The following is a 22,792-nucleotide window of genomic DNA, read 5'->3' on the forward strand; positions in this document are numbered from 1 at the left end:
TGAGCAGGTGGGTGAGAAGGCATAGAAAAGGTGAACCCCAGGTTGAAGTCCCCTGGTCTAGGTAATAAGGGGTACAGGTAGAAAAGGTTACAAAAGGAAGAGACACTGGGTGGGAAAGGAACACCAAGGAAGTTGGTTTATATGAAATTGGAAAACTCCTTGTTCATGGTATTGGATTGTTGAGCACACAAAGGACAAGGTGATACTGTCCCAGTTTGTGCTTCGCCTCACAATGGCAGTGAAGAATGCCAAGGATGCGCAGGTCGCTGTGGGAGTGGAAAGGGTAATTGAAGTTGTATGCAACTGGAAACTCAAGTTGGCTCTGAGTGCAGGTGTCTAGTCTACACTTGGTCTCCTCAATGTAGAGGAGACAAAATCATGAGCACCCAATACATTCAACCAGAATACACACAATTGCCTCACTTTGAAGAGCTGTTTAGTTCATTATATGGTGGTGAGGAAGTAAGTCAAGGGACAAGTATTGCATCTCCTTCCCTTTACCCAGGTTGTCCATCTTTTTCATCTGTGCCCCTCCCCCCTCAGCCATTACAGAAACATTACATTTGTCACACCTAGTTCAAACTGCCCATCATTCACATCCCTTTTCACCTTGGTTTCTGCTCTCTTGGTTCACTTTCCCCAACCTGGTTCCATCCCTGGCTCCTTATCACCTACCAGGCTCTGTCTACTCTTTCCTTACTACTTCATGCACTGGCGATCTTCTCAAGACCCTCTCAGTCATGAGATAGCATTTCAACATGAGATAGCATTTCAACATGAGATAGCATTTCAATCAGTAAGTTGTGGATGATATGAAATTAGGAGTTTTTGATAGTGAAGAAGGCTACCATAGATTATAGGTGGAGATCGATCCGTTAAGGATGTGGACCAATAAAAGGCAAATGGATTTCAGTGCAGGTAACTGATTTTGAAAAGACAAATCAGTATAGGACTTGTACTATGAATGGTAGGGCACTAGGGAATACAGTACAAGAGAAGGAGCTAGAAATACGAGTGCATAGTTTACTGAAAGCTGCACAAGTAGACTGGTGAAAAAGGTGGCCTCCATCGGTCAGGGCATTTAGCAGCTGGGACATTCTGTTGCAGCTGTACAAGTCATTGGTGAAGTTGCATTTGGGAGCACTAGGTACCTCTGCTTGGTATCTCTGTTATAGCACAGCAGTTAAACCAAAAACAGTGCAGAAAAGATTCATGAGGATGTTGACAGGACTAGAGGCCCCGAGTTATAGGGAGAGGTTAACCGGGCTAGGTCTATAATCTATAATCGTGGTGGTTTTTACTGCAGATACAAATTATAGAGCAATACCACATGAATATAAGGCCTTTGGCTCACTAAGTCCATGCCAACAATGGAACCTACCCATCATCCTCTAAGCCCTGCCCCTGTATCCTAAATGATGCCATTATTCTGGCCTGAACTACTTCCCTTGGAAGTTTAGTCCGTGTACCCTCATGAAAAGGTTGCCCCTCGGGTCTATTTTTATTGAATTGAATTGACTTTATTTCTTTCAACCTTCACATACATGAGGAGTAAAAGTCTTTATGTTACATCTCCATCTAAATGTGCAATGTGCAATCATAGTAATTTATAATAAATGGAACAGTCATTGTAATATATAGTACACTCAAACCAGCGTGAGTTCATCAGTCTGATGGCCTGGTGGAAGGAACTGTCCCGGAGCCTGTTGGTCCTGGCTTTTGTATTGCGGTACCACTTCCCAGATGGTAGCAGCTGGAAGAGATTGTGGTTGGGATGGCTTGGGTCCCCAATGATCCTACAGGCCCTTTTTACACACCTGTCCTTTTAAATGTCCTGAATCATGGGAAGTTCACAACTACAGATGTGAACTGTAGATGTGTTGGGCTGTCCACATCACTCTCTGCAGAGTCCTGCGATTAAGGGAGGTACAGTTCCCATACCAGGCAGCGATGCAACCGGTCAGGATGCTCTCAATTGTGCCCCTGTAGAAAGTTCTTTGGATTTGGGGGCCCATGCCAAACTTTTTCAATTGTCTGAGGTGAAAGAGGCGCTGTTTTGCCTTTTTCACCACACAGCTGGTGTGTACAGACCACATGAGGTCCTCGGTGATGTGGATGCCGAGGAACTTGAAGCTGTTTACCCTCTCAACCCCAGATCCATTAATGTCAATAGGGGTTAGCCCATCTCCATTCCTCCTGTAATCTACAACTAGCTCCTTTGTTTTTGCGCCATTGAGGGAGAGGTTACTTTCTTGACACTGTGTCAGAGAGATGACTTCTTCCCTGTAGGCCACCTTGTTATTGTTTGAGATAAGGCCAATCAGTGTAGTGCCATTGGAAAATTTAATTAGCAGATTGGATAATGTGGGTGGTGATACAGTCATGGGTATACAGGGAGCAAAGGTGGGGACTCAGTACGCAGCCCTGAGGGGCTCCTGTATTGAGAGTCAGAAGGTTGGAGGTGAGGGAGCCCACTCTTACAACTTATTGGCAATCTGACACTCATGCTAAATCTCTGCCCTCTAGTTTTTTAACTCCCCTGTTCTAAAGAAAAGACTGCTGCTGTCCACCTTATTTATGTCCCTCATGACTTTCTAAACCTCTGTAAGGTTATCCCTGATTGTCCTCTGCTCCAAGTAGTAAAGACCTAGCCCGGTTAACCTCTCCCTATAACTCGGGGCCTCTAGTCCTGTCAACATCCTCATGAATCTTTTCTGCACTGTTTTTGGTTTAACTGCTGTGCTATAACAGAGATACCAAGCAGAGGTACCTAGTGCTCCCAAGTGCAACTTCACCAATGACTTGTACAGCTGCAACAGAATGTCCCAGCTGCTAAATGCCCTGACCGATGGAGGCCACCTTTTTCACCACAGTCTACTTGTGCAGCTTTCAGTAAACTATGCACTCGTATTTCTAGCTCCTTCTCTTGTACTGTATTCCCTAGTGCCCTACCATTCATAGTACAAGTCCTATACTGATTTGTCTTTTCAAAATCAGTTACCTGCACTGAAATCCATTTGCCTTTTATTGGTCCACATCCTTAACGGATCGATTTCCACCTATAATCTATGGTAGCCTTCTTCACTATCAAAAACTCCTAATTTCATATCATCCACAACTTACTGAAGCCTTCTACCTTCGCATCAAAATCATTTACAAAATTTAATGAATAACAAGGTCCTAGCATCCATTCCAAGAGGATTTTCAGACTACGTGCCCCAAGATAAAAATCTCTGGCTGTCCATTCTATCCATGCCTCTGATTATCTTGTACACCTCTATAGTGTCACCTCTCTTTTTCCTCAGCTCCAAAGAGAAAAGCCTAAGCTCACTCAGCCAATCCTGTTAAGATGTGCTTTATAATCTAGACAGTATCCTGTTAAATCTCCTGTGTACCCTCTTTAAAGATTCTATGTTCTTCCTATAATGAGGTGACCAGAACTGAACAGAGTACTCCAAGTGTGGTCTAACCAAAATTTTTTTTTTTTTTAAAGAACAGCAGCATTACTTTAAAGTTCTTGAACCCTGACTAATCAAGTCCAGCACACTGTACTCCTTAACTGTATCAACTTGTGCTGCAACTTTGAGAGGTCCGTGGACATGGACCCCAGATCTTTCTTCCACACTGACCCTGTCCTCTGCCTTTGAATTCAACCTTTCAAAGTGAATCACTTCACACTTTTCCAGATCGAACTCCCATTTCCATTTCTCAGCCCAGCTCTTCAGCCAATCATTATTATCCCATTGTAATGTATGACGATCTGCTACATAATCCATAGCACCATCAATTTAGTCATCTGCAAACTTACTAACCCACACTTCCACTTTTCATCGAAGTCATTTGTATAAATTACAAAGAACAGGGATCGCAGAACAGATCCCTGTGGCACACCACTGGTCACCAACCTCCACGTCTACTACCACTCTCTGTCTTCTGTGGGCAAGTCAATTCTGAATCTGCGCAGCCAAGTTTAAATTGATCTTCTTTCTTTATTCTACTGTGAATACCTGTAAGAAAATAAAATCTCAAGATAGTATATGGTGACATATAGTGATTTTGATAATAAATTTCATTTAATCTTTCCACTTGACCTCTCCTGACTTTCTGAATGAGCCTACCATGGGGATCCTTGTCAAATGTCTTATCAAAATCAATATACCCACTGCTCTGCCTCCATCAATTTCTGTCACTTCCGCAAAGAATTCAATCAGGCTCATGAAGCATGCTCCTTGCAAAGCCATATTGATTGTCTCTAGTCAGGCTAGGCTTCTCCAAATGCTTGTGAATCCTGTCCAGAAGTTTCCCCACCACCGACATGAGACACACTGGTCTATGCTTGCCAGGGTTGTCTCTATTACCTTTCTTGAACAAAAGAATACTATTTCCCATTCTCTAATCTTACTGTACTACTCCTGTGGCCAGTAGGGACAAAAAAAATTGCTAAAGATACAGCAATCTCTTCCCTCAATTTCTGTAGTAACCAGAGGTATATACTGTCTAGCCCCAGAGGCTTAACTATCCTAATGTTTTTCAAAAGCTTCAGTACATTATCTTTTTAAATGTCAACATGTTCCAGTATATCAGCCTTTCTATGCTGACCTCACATTCATCAAGGTTCCTTTCACTGCTGAATACTGAGGCAAGGTATTCATTAACGACTTCCCCTATCTTTTTCTATCTGTAGACGTGTAGTACTGTGCAGAAGTTGTATGCACATGTATACAGTATATCTATGTATGGTGTTTAGACTTTTGCACAGTACTGTTAATGATTTTATGTATTCCATTGTACTGCTGCTGCAAAAAAATTATATAAATTTCATGACAAGTGAGTGATGATGAGCCTGATTCTGATATGGATCTGTATTGTGGACCAAGAGTGGGAAGGGGGCAGGGACAAGGGAATCACGGTTGGGAAAAGGGGTAGAGGGAGGGAAGGATCGGGAAGCACCAGAGAGATATTATGACATGATCAGTAAACAAATTGTTTGGAATCGAGTGACCTAGCCTGGTGTATCAGAGCTGGGTGTGTCTACACTTGCACCACCCTCTGCCCCGGCACTCCATCTCTGCCTCCTGTCCTACACTGTCCCATGGCATTCCACCCTTGGTCTTCCCAACATCCTTTCCTCCCACCAGATTTAGAAACTTGTTATCAGCTCCACATTGACAAATAAAGTACTGTGCAAACATCTTAGGCACCCTAGTTATATATAGCTTTTGCTCAGTACTGTATGTTACTTCTTTTATCCTTGATTGATCCTAACCTCACTGTAATCATCCTCCTGTTCGTTCTATACTTGTTGAATGCCTTGGGGGTTTTCCATAATCCTACTCTTCAAGGTCTTCTCATGCCTCCTTCTAACTCTCCTAAATCTATTCTTAAGTTCCTTCTTAGCTACATGTAATTCTCTAGGGCCCTGTCTGATTCTTGTTTTCTAAGCCTTAAGAATGTTTGTTTCTTCCTCTTGTTAACCATGGTTCCTTTCCTTACCTTAATGGGACAAATCTGTCAAAAACCCCATGAAAGTGCTCCCTAAACAACTTCCACATTTCTGTTGTGCATTTCCCCGAGTACATCTGCACCCAATTTGCACTCCCATGTTCCTACCTATTTACATCATAATTCACCCTCCCTAAATTAAATACTTCACCATACTTTCAGTTCTTATCTATTAGAAAGCTATGGCAAAGGTCAGGGAATTGTGATCACTGGGTCCGAACTGGTCACTCACTGAGAGATCTGTCACCTGACCAGTTTCTTTGCATCGTACCAGATCCAGTATGGCTTCTCCAGTCAACCTATCTACATAGATATTGGGTCAGGGCATGCCCAACAAATTCTGCTCCATCTAAACCTTTTTCCACTGAGGAGGTGCTAATCAGTATTAGGGAAGTTGAAGTCCACCGTGTCAACAGCCCCATTATTTTTGCATCTTTTCAAAATCTACCTATCAATCTGCAATTCAGTGTCTTTTCTGGGGAGGATGGTCCATAGAATGCTCCTAGTAGAATAATTGCTTGCTTCCCATTTATGACTGATACCCATGCTGACTTAGTAGATGATCACTTCATGATGTCCTCTCTTTCTGCAACTGTTGAACCACCTGGACAACAGCAGTGCCACCATCAAGCTGAATTTTGTGGAATATAGCTCAGTGTTCAACACTATCATAGGTTCAGTACTAATCAACAAATGTCAAAACCTGGGCCTCTGTACCTCCCTCTGCAACTGGATATTCGGTAGAAATTACAGATAACATCTCCTCGCTGATGCACCTTAAGGCCTGCTCTACTGTTTCTACAACCACGACTATGTAGCTAAGTACAGCTCAAATACCATCTATAAGTTTGCAGATGACACAGTTGTGTTAGCAGAATCTCAGAGGGAGACGAGGAGGCATACAGGAGTGAGATACACCAGCTGGTTGAGTGGTGTCGCAACACTAGTCTTGCCTCAACGTCAGTAAGAACTAGGAATTGATTGTTCTCTTCAGGAATTTGAGGGATCAGCAATGGGAAAGGTGAGCACTTTCAAGTTCCTAGGTGTCAACATCTCTGCACGTGTAACATGGGCCCAGCATGTTGATGCAATCACAAAGAAGGCATGACAGCCACTATATTTCATTAGGAGCTTGAGGAAATTTGGTATGTCACCAAAAGACTGTGGAGAGCATTCTAAATGATTGCATTACTGTCCAGTATAGAGGAGCCACTGCACAGGATCAGAAAAAAAGCTGTAGAATGTTGCAAATGTAGCCAGCTCCATGAGCACTAACCTCCCCAGCACTGAGGATGTCTTCAAAAGGCGATGTCTCAAGAAAGGGAAACAATCATTAAGGACCCCCAGACGTAATTTCTTCTCATTGCTATCGTCAGGGAAGAGGTAAATGAGCCTGAAGATGCTTTCAACATTTTAGGAATAGCTTCTTTCCCTCTTCCGTCAGGTTTCTGAACAGGTAGTGAACCAGCTCATGAATAGTACCTCACTTTGTTTTGCCCTCTCTTTGTGTTACTTACTAACTGTATACATGCCAGTGGTATCTCATTCTGATTCCCAGTTCCTGCTTTATAGAATCCTACTTACTTTGTATGTTCTCTCTTAAGGACCTCATTACTTTTCCTACCTATGTCATTGGCACCAATATGTACGTTTGTACCATAACTTCTGGCTGCTAACCGCCCACCTAATGAATGCTGTGGACCCAGTCTGAATTATCCCTGGTCTTGGCACCTAGGAGGCAACATACCATCCAAGAATCACTTTCACATTCACATTCACAAAATCTCCCATCTGTTCAGCTAACTGTTGAATTCCCAATCTCTCAGCTCTCCTTTTCTCCCCCCTCCCTTGTCAGCCACAGAGTCAACCTCTGTGCCAGAGATTTTCAGCTGGTAGATTGTTCTCATAGTGTACGAGAGGTTAAGAATAATCTTAAGGAAATCAGGAGTCAAAGAGAGGGTATGAGATGGATCTGGCATGTGTGATTAAGGGAAATCCCAAGAGTTTCTGTAGCTGTTTTAAGAATAATTGGGTGACTAAGGAGTGAGTAGGTCCCTCCAGGTATCACTGGAGCCTTCTATGTCTTAAACCACAGGAGATTTTGAACACAGTATTTCTCCTCTGTGTTTAATGAGAGTAAGCTTATGGTTGCTTAATAGGTCAGGAAAACAGGTGATATTTTAGAGACTGTTCGGGGAGGAGGTATTTGCAGACTTTCAGCATATTAAATGTATAAACTGCCAGGAGGGTTTGACCTTGTGCATCCTTGGACTTTAGAAAGGAAATTGTGGAGGTATTTGCTTCATCATTAGCTACTACTATTAAAGTTCCCAAACACTAGAAGGTACCTTGCATTCTGTTGTTTTAAGACTGGTAGCAAGGTCAAGCCAGGGAACTACAGGCCTGAGGGTCTAACATCAACTGTGGGAAAACTACTAAAGGGAATCTGAGAGCCAGGATCAATGTGCATTTGGATAGGCAGAGTTTGATTAGGAGTCAACATGCATTTGTAAATGGGAAGTCGTGCTTGACGAACCTTTGAGCGTCCTCTATCTTAACCCCTGATCCCCAATAATGGTAATGTGGAATAAATTTACAGATTTTTAAACACTATCAATTTAATGTTCTTTAGCTGGTGATTGCAAAATCTATATAATGTCATTGGCTATAAGGAGGCAAAACTGTACCATATTGGACTGGAACAGGTACATATTGGAAAAGCAGTTTCTAGGAGGAATATCTGTTGCTTTTGAATTTTACTGATATTATTTTTAATTTGATAGCAAAATACAGCTCTTGGCTCCTGCATTACTTTCAGTTTCCTCAATAACTGAAGACTGTTTCATCAAATGTAATATTTCTTGAGAAACTTTGAAATGCAGCTGCTAAAGTGTTGCTGCATTGTGGAGAACTTTTTAGATTTGGCTTGTTTTCGTAATCTTTAAAATCTTGGTGCCTTTGTTAATTTTCCATTTGCCTTTTGAGAGCTAGGATCTGCTGGTGTGTAAACAGTGCACAGATAATACAATGAGTTCATCAGTAAAACAATGCCATTTATTCTCCCTATCCAGCAATACAGACAGCCCCTTCACTGGAAGGATTTGCAGTGGTTCATGACTTTGCTAGCAGGGCCAATTCATTAAGATTATCGAAAGAGTAATTTACACCCCTTCTGATCTGTGGAACTCCCTACCACCGCCCTAGGGAAAGCAGCTGATGTAATCAGAGACCACTCCCAATGCATGAATTCTCTTTTCTCTTTCCCTGACCTCTCTTCCATTGGGTCAAAAATACCAATCCTTGAACCACTAAGCTCAAGAAGAGCTTCTATCCCATTATTATAAGACTCAAGCAGACCTGCTCATATGATGAAAATGAGCTCTTAATCCCTGTCTAAGGCATCGTAGCCTTTGCACTTTATTTGTTTAACTACACTGTACTTTTTCTGTAAATGTAACACAAAATTACATTTACTATGTAAGATCTTAGTTAAACCCCACTTGGAGTACTGTGTTTAGTTCTGGTCATCTCATTACTGGAAGGATGTGGATACTATAGAGAGAGTGCTGAGGAGATTTACAAGGGTGTTGCCTGGATTGGAGAGCATGGTTTATGAGAATAGGTTGATTGATCTTGGGGCCTTTTCTCCTTGGAGCAGTGGAGGATGAGAGGTGACCTGATAGAGGTATATAAGATGATGAGAGGCATTGATCGTGTAGATAGTCAGAGGCTTTTTCCCAGGGCTGAAATGGCTAACACGAGGGGGCATAGCTTTAACGTGTTTGGAAGTAGATACAAGGGAGATGTCAGAGGTAAGATTTTTTAAAAATGGAGGTGGCGGGTGCATGGAATGCACTGCCAGCAACAGTGGTAGAGGCGGATACAATAGGGTCTTTTAAGAGACGTTTAGATAGGTACATGGAGCTTAGAAAAATAGAGCCTATGTGGTAGGGATATTCGAGACAAGAGTTTCTAGAGTAGGTTACATGGTCGGCACAATATTGTAGGCCGAAGAGCCTGTAATGTGCTGTAGATTTCTATGTTTCTATATTCTGCCATCTGTAATGGACTTCCCCCTTTCTTGCTATATCAGTGTACTGATACTTGGAATGACCTGTATTGCTAGCATATGAAAGAGTTTTTATCACCATCTCATTACATGTGACAATAATAAACCAAATTCCATTTACAATGCGTTGCAAAGATTGTGAGCCTTGCCCCCACAGTAAACAGATATTCACCATTTCAGTAAGTGTGAACTCTTTGGAAAATATTTCTTTAACCTTAAATCGTCTAACCTCTACTACAGTATTTACTAAACAAAAGTCCTTGTTCTGCTCTTCCAGATGAAATTACCTCACTTACAGTACTGTGCAAAAGTCTTAGGCACATATATATAGCAATACGCAAAAAATGCTGAGTGAATTTAGCAAGTCAGGCACCATTTATGGAAACAGTCGAAGTTTCAAGCCGAAACACTTCTTCAGCACTGAAAAGGAAGGGGCAAGATGACGGAATAAAAAGGAAGGATAGCTGGAAGGTGGTACGTGAAGCCAGGTGGTAGGAAATGTAAAGGTCTGGTGTGAAAGGACTGTCTGGGTAGGCTCATTGTCTCTGCTGCTCCTGCCCCAATGAATTTGTGTCCTCTATTCTATCCCCCTTTGTTCAGCCTGAGTTTCACTATGGACTCCAGTCCCACTTCTATCTGCCATCGAGAAGGCCTTAAAGCTATCAGCTTCTTAATCAAAGAGCCAACCAGTTCCCTTCTGCCACCACCCTCCTCTGCCTGACAGAACTAGTCCTCACCCTCAGCAATTTTTCCTTCAGCTCCTTCCATTTTCTCCAGGCTCGAGGGGTAGCTCTGGGCACCTGTATGGGCCACATGTATGCCTGCCTTTTTCACTGGCTTCATAGAACAGTCTAAGTTCTGAGTCTTCTGTGTAACGGTCCCCATCTCTTTCCCCCATTACATTGATGATTGCATTGGTGCTGCTTCATGCACCCATGCTGAGCTCATCAGCTTTGGTTCCAACTTCCGCCCTTCATTGGCCCACTTCTGACACCTCCCTCCCCTTTCTCGATCTCTAGAGACAATCTGTCAACCGCTACATTTTATAAAGCTGCCCATTCCCACAGTTATCTTGACTAAACTTCTTCCCACCCTGTCTTCTGTAAAAATGTTCCTTCACCACCCACAGATTTGTTCCCAGGATGAGTCTTTCCTTTCCAGGACATCAGAGATGTTCAGGGTCTCACACAGTCCTTCCAGGTGAGGCAACACTTCACCTGCACATGCGCTAGGGTTCTCTACTGTGTCCAGTGCATTACATTGGTGAGACCCCTCATAAATTGAGGGACTGCTTCCTTAAGCATTCCGTCTACCAAAAGTGAAGCTTCCTAGTGGCCAAATATTTTAATTCTGATTCTCATTCCCATTCTGACATGTCAGTCCATGATTTCCTCTTGTGCTACAATGAGGCCACCCGCAGGGTGGAGGAGCAACACCTTCTATCCCATCTGGTTAGCCTCCAATCTGATGGTAATTATCAATTTCTCTTTCCGGTAACTTTTTGATACCCCCTGCTCCCCTCTTCTTCCACTCTCTGGCCTCTTACCTCTTCTCACCTGTCTGTCCCCCCTCCTCCTTCCCTTCTTGCCATGGTCCATTCTCTTCTGTCAGATTCCTGCCATTTTACTTTTCCTACCCACCTAGCTTCACCTATCACCTGCTGGCTGTCCTCCTTCCCCATCCTTTTTATTCTGGCATCTTCCCTTTCTAGTCCTGAAGAAGGCTGTCCGCTGGAAATGTTGACTGTTTATTATTTTCCATAGATGCTGCCTGACTTGCTGGGTTCCTCCAGCATTTTGTGTGTGTTGCTTTGGATTTACAACATCGTCAGAATTTCTTGGGTTCCCATATATGTAGCTAGAGTGCCTAAGACATTTGCAGGTACTGTAGTAATTTCAATATTGCACTGTACTGCTACAGCAATAAAAATGCAAATTTCATGACGTGTGATGATAAACCCAATTCTGATATGGGTCTCTATTGTGGGAAGGTGACAGAGACTGCACCCACATCACTCACCACCTCTGGCACTCCTTCTCTTCACCTGGCCCGCACTCCTTCCGTGGCGTTCCACTCTCACCATTCCCAATGTCCTTTGCTTCCACCAGATTTACAATCTCGCTGCCCACTCCACGTTGGCAAATGCAGTACTGTCCAGAAGTCTGAGGCACCCTAGCTATAGATATGTACCTAATATTTTGCACAATACTGTATACCATAGAAACATTGCTTTCTATCCATGTAATTTACATTAGTAACATTGACTCACAGTTTCCAATGTGGATGATGTTGGTAAGATGCCACCTCGTTCCTGGAAAGGCAACACTGTCTGTGAGAAAGAAAACAAATTAGACAATTCCTGATGAGCTAGAAGTTGTTTGTTTTTACTAGTTATTCTCCATTCTGCTAATGTATTTCCTTGTGCTACCTTAGTGCACTGTGCTATAAATTGATCTGTATACACTATGCAAACAATAATATTCCAATTCCCAGACAGAAGACAACCATGCCTTGCAGCTTCATTTACATCTATCCGCTTGTGTTGCTACCTTCAGGGGAGCTGCAGACTCTGGTCCATTGTTCTTTTCACAGTGTTAGACTGAGAGGGGAATCCTGCCTCCACCCCTGTCTGTAGCAGAGCATTCCACAGATTCACCACTCTTGTACAAAAAAAATGTAAGGCATTTTTTTTCTCTCCGACTAGTGGTGAACCTGTGGAATGCTCTGTCACAGACGGCGGTTGAAGCCAAGTTTGTGGGTATATTTAAAGTGGAAGTTGATAGTTTCCCGATCAGTCAGGGCATCAAGGGATATGGCAAGATCATTGGCTTAAAGTACAGTTCTGACTGTCTTTTGGCACTGGAACATGAGTATGCTTTGGGGTAGTATACACACTTCAGAGCACACAAGTGTATAATTTTGAACCTTGTGAAGTCAAGAGTGGAGTAATCAACTACTGAGTAAACTGAGTCATATTTGTATGCTCTCTGAAGAGTTTCTTGCCACATGTTTGAAATTGAATGAAGTGTGTGCACAGTAACTGAGAAGAAAAGGCCTTAAAGTTCTCCACTTCTTTCTCAACAGAAACCATCAAGAAGGCTTTGGAGCTGTCTGCCTCTCTCTCAGTAAAAAGAACTCACATCCACTGCTACCTTTACCTCGCACTGCAAGTTTCTATCTCCTACCTGAGATCCACAAACTTGACTGCCCTCTACCTGCTCCTGCGCTATTGAACTCGCGTCCGCATACCTCGACTCCATTCTATCCCCCTTGGCTTATTTTTTTCTCCTCTACATTCGCGACACTTCATGTGCCCTCTATCTCCTGAACAGCTTCCACGGTCTTGATCACCTCGTTTTCACCATTGTTGTCCGGTTCTATACATGCCATCCCCCATCAAGACGGCTTTAAACTCCCTGCTTCTTTCTCAACAGGGATCATTCCCTCCATGATTGCCATGTCCATTCATCCCTCCTGGCACATACCCGTGCAAGTGACAGAAGTGCTACTCCTGCCTATTTACCACCTCCCTTACCTCCATTCAGGACCCAAAACAGTCCCTTCAGCTGTGGTAACACTTCACGTGTGAACCTATTGGGGTCATCTACTGTATTCATTGCTCCTGATGTGGCCTCCTCTATGCTGGTGAAACCTGGTATAAATTTGAGGGCAGCTTTGTTGAGCACCTCTGCTCCATTTGCCAAAAGCAGAATTTTCTGGTGGCCAACCATTTTAATTCCAATCTCCATTCCTATTCTGACATGTCAGACCATAGCCTCCTTTTTTTGCCGCCTTGAGCCCATTCTCAGTGTTGAGGAGCAACACCTCGTATTACATCTGGGTAGACTCCCAACCTGATGCATGAACATCGATTTCTCTTTCCACTTGTTTTTCTGCTCCCCTTTCTCTCTTCTATTCCCCACTCTGACCTCTGTCCACGTGGTGCCCCCCTCCTTCCCTTTCTCCCATGGTCCACACCCCTCTCCTACCAGATTCCTTCTTATCCAGACCTTTACCTTTTCCACTACCTGGCGTCACATATCATCCTATAGCTAGTCATCCTTCCCCTTCTCGCCCCTCCACCCCACCCTAGTGACTTTCTCCTCCTTTTCCAATCCTGAAGAAGGGTCTCAGTCTGAAACATCAACTGTCCATTTCTCTCTGTAGATGCTGCCTGACCTGCTGAGTTCCTCCAGCATTTTGTGTGTGTTGCTCTGGAAGAACTGAGAGCATCTGCAAAATCTTTTTTTTAAGAAGGACTCTCCTGCAATTTGGGGATAACAGAAGGGAAGGGGATTCCACAATTTGGAATCATTGAGGTCACACAAAATGGTGGGAAAATCTAGGGCAGCGGAGTGAACTTCTTACATCACTTGAGTAGTGGGATACTGGAATAGGACAACAGCCAGAGATTTTGTTAACATGGGACAAGACAAGATTAAATAGTCCTAGAACTCCAATGTGAAATGGAGGAAATATTTGATAAGATAAAGATAATGTAGTATGCTTTCAGAGTCGGTTGTTACAGAGGGAAATTAATGATTAACTTGATTTTTGTAAATAACTTGCCACACAGAACTCTGAACTTTTTTTCTTTCTAAACTATGTGTGTTCCCATTTAAGAGTTCAGTCAGTTTGTACTTGTGTGCTGGGGTCTACAGTAAATGTGTACAATGTGTAACGAGTTACTGGGACAATGGATTCCCATAATTGATTACACATTCAAGACTTGGTTACAATCAATACTAATTTTGCTTCAGTTTAATGCTCTTTCTGTTGCAACCAGGAATCAGTTGAAGTGATTAAGTAACAAAAGGAATAAATTGTCAAATGAAAGCCACAAAATTATGTTTTGTAGATTCTGGTGAATGCAGCAGGCCAGGCAGCATCTCTAGGAAGAGGTGAAGGGTCAGGACGAAGGGTCTCGGCCTGAAACGTCGACTGCACCTCTTCCTAGAGATGCTGCCTGGCCTGTTGCGTTCACCAGCAACTTTGATGTGTGTTGCTTGAATTTCCAGCATCTGCAGAATTCCTGTTGTTTTTGTAGATTCTGTTTTTTTAACAAATTCTAATGTGTTCTTTTGAAACTAATTACCCATTAGTTTTATTTTTATTGCATTGGTACAGCAATGCAAAATTTCTGAACAGATTTTAGCTGGCCATCCACAAATGGTCTATATCAGGAGAGGCTTGGGAATGACAGGTACCCATGTTCAGGAGAATCTAGGAAGGCAAATGGTACGTTGGCCTTAATTGCAAAAGGATTTAGTCAGTGAGTCATAAAAAGTATAGCACAGAAATGGACCCTTTGGCCCATCTAGTCCATGATGAAAGCATGCCTACTCCCATCAACCTGCACCAGGACCATAGCCCTCCATACCTCCTACTAACTAAGTACCTCTCCAGACTTCACTAACATTGAAATAGAGTTCACATGCACAACTTGTGCTGGCAGCTTATGCCACGTTCTCATGACTCTGCGTGAAGAAGATTCCCCTTGTGTTCCCCTTAAGCCATGACCTCCGGTTGTAGTGTCACTCAACCTCAGTCTGCTTGCATTTACCCTATCTATACCCCTCATAATTTTGTATAGCTCTATCAAATCGCCGCTCAATCTTCTACATTCCAAGGAATAAAATCGTAACCTGTTTGATCTTTTCTTGTGTAACTGGGGTCCTCTAGACCCAGCAACATCTGGTTATAGGAACAGAGGTTTCTTTAGCTCTTTGATGAAGTAACACCTAAAATGAGCTTCCTAACTGAGGGAGATTATGCTGATAATCAGAGGTTTCAGTAAATTGAAGCCTGAGATGGTGGGTTTGTTGCATGTGAACATGAAGCTTAATTTCTCAAATTTGGGGGGGAGGGGGGGCGGAATATGAGTGTTGAATCATAAACATGAGACATTCTACAGATGCTGGAAATTCAGAGCAGCGCGCGCGCACACACACAGCTGGAGGAACTCAGCAGGTCAGGCAGCATCTTTGGAAATGATAGTCAATATTTCAGACTGTGACCTTTCCTCAGGGCTGGAAAGGAAGGGGGAAGATGCCAGAATAAAAAGGTCGGGGAGGCGGGGAGAGGGAGGATAGCTAGAAAGTGATAGGTGAAGCCAAGTGGGTAGGAAAGATAAAGGACCGGAGAGGAAGGAATCTGACAGGAGAGTGAGTAGTGTTCATGTTAAACACATGTTGTTCCTCTTCATAGCAGTGTCTTGGACTAAGTGTTTGCTAGCCTTGCAGATTTGAAATGGGAAGATTTTTTTAACTGGGAGTTGTGAATCATTCGGAATTTCTGTATTCCGGTGGACTCTGGGGGCTTAATGACTGTATTTTCCAGACAGGTGGGTAGGTATATTATTGCAGTTGATAAAAAGGGGATTAGTGCAGCAAATTGGCGCTGGGCTAAAGAGAGCAGCTGTATTTATGAGTAGCAATGTCAACACAAGGAACTGAATGGCAAGGTCCAACTTTTTGTTTTTATTGTTGTAAAATTCCAGTTCAATTCATTCACTTTCTTTGTATATTTTTGTAGAGGAAGATGAGCCAAAAGCTCAGATGTTCACTTTAGTTATGAAATAAGATGAAATTCAAAAGTACATTTAATGTCAGAATATACAATATACATCCTGAAATGCTTTTTATTCACAACCTCCCATGAAAACACAGGAGTGCACCAAAGAATGAACGACAGTTAAATGTTAGAACCCCAAATTCCACCCCCACCCCCCCCGGCTCCACTCCCTCCCGTGCGTAAGCGGCAGCAAGCAACAATCCCCCTCCCTCACCAGCAAAAAAAAGTATCGGCACCCACCACCGAGCACTCCAGCGTGAGCAAAGCATTAGTAAAGACACAGACTTGCACTACATAGTTCTCACGGCATTCGACATACCGCTGGCTCTGTGTGTGTGTGTGTGTGTGTGTCTCTCTCTCTCTCTTTTCTCCTCCTCCTCCTCTCCCCCCCTCCAAGTAAGGGAGAAAGAGGTGTCACCATTTCACAGTGAGAGGGGAGACATAACAAACAACTCACTGGTTTACGATGTTAAAAGTCCGTTACGTTGCTTTTTTTTTTGAGCACTGTGCTCCGGTCTCTGGGCACACAGCCGTAGATCTTCCGACTCCCCTGATGACACACGGATCTGCTGTGACTCTGACCTTTGAGCTGCCTATCTCCAGAGCCTTGAGATCTTAGGCTTCCAAAGGTGAGCCGAACTCTTAGGCCGAGCAAGCCCTTGGCGTGCCGAACACCAGCCAGTTGTGAAACCCCGAGAGTGGGTCCCATTGCCGCAAAGAACAGTAGTCAGCGTGTAACTGCAGGTCAGGGTCTTCAAAAGGGTCTGAAAGGGGAAAAATAGAGATATTAAAGCTAGAAATAAAGCTGTTTCCAAAGAGGCAAGCGAAGGAGTCGTTGTTAGGCGCCATTAGCCCTCCGAAGCTCTGCCTTAAATTGAGATTTTTTTTAATAAATACAATACAAGGCACTCAGTTTTATTTGGGAATATGTAGCTTGAATGGAGGGGTGAGAATTTGGGGCAACCAGATCATGAGAAGATTACATCAAATGGGTAGATTATGTACAACACAGTTTTATATCAGTGAGCCATTGATGATTGATAATTGGAATGGTGGGAAATAGTGTTAAGTGCTAAGCTATACAAGATCTTTTTATTTATTTAGGCAATGCACGTGGAGTAGGTCCTTTCGGTCCCTCAAGCAATGCTGCTCCAGCAACACCCTACAAAACCTATTAAACCTAACCTAATCATGGGACAGTTTATAATGACCAGTTTTAATCTACCCAGTACGTCTTTGGACTGTGGGAGTAAACCGGAGGCCCCAGAGGATACCCACACATTCCATGGGGATGACGTACAGAGACTCCTTACAGAGCAGTGCCAGAATTGAAGTCTAACTTAGGAGGCCCCTGAGCTGTAATAGCATCATGCTAACTGCTACACTACCACAGGAGAATAAGGATCTCGCTGTCTCACACATGCTTTCTGTCATCTTCAGGAGGGTGGTGGTTTGGATTTGCTGACTGCTGTGGGACAGCAGGATTCTTCCGCTGGGTGGGGATGTGACATTTCAGTGAACGATGTTGTAATGTGGGGTGGATCTGTTTAATTACTAATTTTGTTATCCAGTGATGTATACCTATCTATTCAGCAAATAGTAAAGCAGAATAATTACCAGTTCTGCCACTTAGGCATTATTCCTTTTTGTTTACTCTTGTTCTGACTCTTTCTCATCCTGTCTTGCCTCTTATTTGTCTGCATATGGCCTGGGTTGCTGTTTTGTTTCTTACTCTTTGTTAAGATAATGGTGGTTCTCTTCCTAACTTAATTATTTCCTTAGCAACACCCACAAGATGCTGGAGGAGCTCAGCAAGTCAGGTAGCATCCATGGAAAAGAACAAACAGTCAACGTTTCAGGCCGTGAGCCGCCTTCAGGATTGAGAAGGAAGCGTCTTCTCCCATCTTCCCCCACCTTTTAATTCTGGCATTCTCCCTTGCCTTTCCAGTGTAATGCCCTGGTTCATATTCTTACTGTTATGCTGTATGTATTTCATTTAGCAGTTCTGCAAGAGCAGTCTGTTCTACTCTCAGCTTTTTTGGGGTTAATGTTGAAGATATAGGATGAGGAGAAATGTGTGCCATCCAATTAGGATGGTTGAATTAAGGGGAGGTTTCTCTGGTGAGGGACACTAAGATTGGGCTTGGGGCTTTTGCTCGAGAGGGGATGAAGAGGGAAGACACAGGAGAGAATAGGTTGTAGGATATGACCGGGAGCAGGACCGTGATTCTATGAAGCCCGGAGCGAGGTTGATTGAGCATCGGTGACTATAGAGAAACTTTGAGATCCAACTTGTGCACATTTGACTGTTTCATTAAAATGGGCCCTTTTGTTTGTTCTTTTCTTTACTAACCTTTTAGTCAAATTAAGATTCATAACATTAATCTTTTAATGGTATGTGGTGTACTATCTGTTAGTTTGTGGCACTAATTTGTAACGTTAACAAATTACACAGCATCCACACAAACGGGTGTGAGTGGCAGAGTACCTCAACCCCAAGAGTTTGGCGGGGCCGGGAGTTGTCTTCCCTAGACTTATGGAGCCAAGGAAACCAGGGGGTTTGACCAGTTTCAAAGAAGGGTCTCAGTCTGAAACACCAACTGTTTGTTCTTTTCCATCGATGCTCCCTGGCCTGCTGAGCTCCTCCAGCATTTAGTTTGTGTTGCTTTGGATGTCCAGCATCTGCAGGCTTTCTTGTCTTTAATTATGTCCTTGCCCCTTCTGTTCAGCCTTGATATCTCATTTTTGTCAAGTTTTCTTGTCCCTGTATACGATTTTCAATGTTCTCTATTGCTGTTGTACATTATTGGTCACTCTTGTTCATTTAGTGCATTGAATTTATTAATATAATGGACTGTATTACTTTTTCAAAAAAAAGTAAGTTCCTCCCCATGTCTTGTTTAGTACATCAGGCAGCAATCTACCCATCACTTTTAACAGCCTCGTGAAACAAATGTTAATCAACCCAGCACAGATGGAAGACGAGCAAGGAGCTGGCCAGATTTGAACCCGGTGCCACTCGTCCCAAAGTTTGGTGCAGATACCACTACACAATCAGCAATAGATTGTATTAACGGTTTTCAAGATGGCGCCGGTATCTGGCGACTCTGCGTGTGCTCTCTCGAGTAAACTGCCCTCTCCACTATCCTATACCCTAGAAACCCTTCTACACCTCCAATCTGCTACACCTAGCAAGATCAACAACACCCTGGCGAAGCTACTGACCCAGCTGGAGATCACTGTGCCAGAATTGCTTCTTCAACCCCGGACTGCACCTGGACCCGACCAGCGAGGCCCACCACATTCCTGGAGACCCGCGGCCTGCTACCGTGCCGGAGCACTTGGAGACGCGGCCCATTCTGACCAGCACCTCTCCAGAGCAGATAACCAAAAAGAAGTGACGTCGGAGACCTCAAGGTGCCCCAGACGCTTTCCCGGAGTGACCACTGTAGAGCCCTGTTGGTGGACATCCACAGCTGCCAGAAATGAGGCCTCCGCTGCCGACCTCGGAAATTGAGTTCGAGGCTCAGCTGGAGCGGAGGCCTCCGCAACCGTGACTCAGCTCACGGACTTGTATCAGCCAGGAGCCTGGCCCTCCGGGATTAAGTGTAGGCTTTGGGGCCCATCCCAATCGACAGCCTAGGCCCCCCGGCAGCTGGAAGTGGCAGCGGAGCCTCCCCCATCACTCGGCCCGACCCCGAGCGTCGGATGACGTGACCCGCCGATCGATCCCCACGGGACGCGTCCACCAACCTCAGAGCTGACAACAACACACTGCATCGATGGAAACCTGGAAAGATGCACTACTTATCAAGGAAACGTGGGAAAAGAGCTGGGCTGCTGGTCAGATTGAAGCTGAGGGGCTTCAGGGTCCCTGTGCCCACCATCCTACTAGCTAATGTGCAAACCATAGAGAACAAGGTGGATGATCTTAAGGGGAGGCTCACCTATTGCAGGGAGATGCAGAACTGCTGTGTATTCTGTTTCACCGAGACCTGGCTCTCCCCTGCCACCCCCAACTGCCATCCGACCGGAGGGCTTTTCGATCCGTCGGATGGACCGCACGGTGTCTTCAGGCAAGACGAGGGGAGGTGGTGTCTGCCTACTGATCAACACTGTGTGGTGCTCGGGCACAGTGGCACTGACAAGCTCCTGCAGCCCGGACCTGGAACACCTGTTGGTGAAGTGTCGTCCCTACTATCTGCCACGGGAATTCACCTTGGTCATCCTGACAGCGGTCTACATTCCCCCCCAGGCGGACGTGGAGTGTACTCTGAACATACTGTATGCCAACATCAGTGAACTTGAGACCAGGTATCCGGAGGCTTTGCTCAGTACAGCCTGGGCCGTTAACCAGGCCAACTTCAGAAAGACGCTGCCAAAGTTATACCAACATGCCTCCTGCCCCACTGGAGGCCCAAATATACTTGACCACTGCTACACAGCAGTCAAGGATGCCTACCGTTCCGTCCCAGGACCTCACTTCGGAAAATCAGACCATCAGGCCGTACTCCTCCTCCCGGCTTACAAACAGAAACTGAAGTGGAAGGTCACGGTGTCAAAAGTAGTGTGGCGTTGGACAGAGGAAACGGATGAGGTCCTCCGTGACTGCTTTGAATCGGTGGACTGGTTAGTATTCAAGGTCTCGGCAGCTAACCTCAATTAGTATGCCTCAGCTGTCACGGACTTTATCTGGAAATGCACAGAGGACTCTGTGAATCACAAGATGATCCGGGATTTCCCCAACCAGAAACCATGGATGAATTATGAGGTCAAGTCCCTTTTGAAGGCTCGAGCTGCGGCTTTTAGGTCCAGGGATGCCAGTCGCTACGTGGAATCCAGGCATGAACTCAGGAAAGCCATTAAGGACACCAAGAGGCAATATCAAGCCAAGTTGGAAGCCCAGGCTAACCAAAGGGATGTCAGTAGACTATGGCAAGGTCTAAGTGAGATCACTGGTCACAAAGAAAAGGCTGGGAATATCAATAACTGTGGCACTTCTCTTCCTGACAAACTTAACATATTCTACGCAAGATTTGAACAGAAGAAGAGTGTCCCGCTCCCTCCGGATGAACCGGACCTGGTGGCATCGAGATTCATCGTCACCGAGGAGGACGTTAGAAGGGCCTTCCTGAAGATAAATCCAAGGAAGGGGACGGGCCCAGATAGCGACCCGGGACGGGTTCTCCGAGCCTGTGCAAGTGAGCTAGCTAGAGTGTTTGCTGACATCTTCAACTGCTCCTTGTTTCAATCTAAGATCCCCTCGTGTTTTAAGAAGGCAACAATAATCCCGGTGCCGAAGAAGAGCAAGATGGCATGCCTGAATGACTGTCGACCTGTGGCTCTGACATCAATTGCTATGAAGTGCTTTGAGAGATTGGTTATGGCACACATCAACCACAGCCTACCGGTCAACCTCGACGCTTTGCAATTCGCCTACCGGAGCAACAGGTCAATGGCAGATGCCATCTCTCTGGCCGTACATTCCTCCTTAGAACACCTGGAGAATAAAGACACATATGTAAGGCTCCTTTTCATTGACTACAGCTCTGTCTTTAATACCATCATTCCAAATAAACTGATTCCTAAGCTCTGGTACCTGGGCCTTAGCACTCAGATCTGCAGCTGGATCTTCAACTTCCTCACAGAAAGGACCCAGGCTGTAAAAATAGGGAACAAGCTCTCCTCTACAATCACTCTGAGCACCAGTGCCCCACAAGGCTGTGTACTCAGCCCCTGCTGTACTCACTGTATGCCCGTGATTGTGTAGCCAAGTTTCCATCAAACTCAATATATGAGTTTGCTGATGACACCACAGTTGTAGGCCGTATCTCGGGTAATGATGAGTTTGAGTACAGAGAGGAAATTAAGAACCTGGTGGCATGGTGCGAAGACAATAACCTATCCCTCAACGTCAGCAAGATGAAGGAATTGGTTGTTGACTTCAGAAGGAGTAGCAGACCGCATGACTCAATTTACATCAGTGGTGCGCAAGTGGAACAGGTCAAAAGCTTTAAGTTCCTCAGGGTCAATATCACAAATGACCTGACTTGGTCTAACCAAACAGAGTCCACTGCCAAGAAGGCCCACCAGCGCCTTTACTTCCTGAGAAAGCTAAAGAAATTTGGCCTGTCCCCTAAAACCCTCACTAATTTTTATAGATGCACCATAGAAAGCATTGTTCTAGGGTGTATCACAACCTGGTATGGAAGTTGTCCTGTCCAAGACCGGAAAAAGCTGCAGAAGATCATGAACACAGCCCAACACATCACACAAACCACTCTTCCGTCCTTGGACTCACTTTACACCACACGCTGTCGGAGCAGTGCTGCCAGGATAATCAAGGACACGACCCACCCAGCCAAAACACTTTTCGTATCGCTTCCCTCTGGGAGAAGGCTCAGGAGCTTGAAGACTCGTATGGCCAGATTTGGGAACACCTTCTTTCCAACTGTGATAAGACTGCTGAACGGGTCCTGACCCGGATCTGGGCCGTACCCTCCAAATTGCACTACCTTACTTTCCCTTTTCTATTTTCTATTTATGATTTATAATTTAAATTTTTAATATTTACTATTGATTTGTACTCCAGGGAGTGCAAAGCGCAGAATCAAATATCGCTGTGATGATTGTACATTCTAGTAACAA

The 22,792-nt window shown here is 44.4% G+C and overlaps 1 protein-coding gene across 1 annotated transcript in view; it reads left to right on the forward strand.

Annotated features, from left to right (window-relative positions):
* cd9a (CD9 molecule a) overlaps positions 1-22,792 on the forward strand; it is a 59,312-nt gene that overhangs the window by 13,368 nt on the left and 23,152 nt on the right. The gene's annotated exons all lie outside the window — the stretch shown is intronic.

Source organism: Mobula birostris, chromosome 23 (assembly GCF_030028105.1).
Source record: "Mobula birostris isolate sMobBir1 chromosome 23, sMobBir1.hap1, whole genome shotgun sequence".
Taxonomy (NCBI): domain Eukaryota; kingdom Metazoa; phylum Chordata; class Chondrichthyes; order Myliobatiformes; family Myliobatidae; genus Mobula; species Mobula birostris.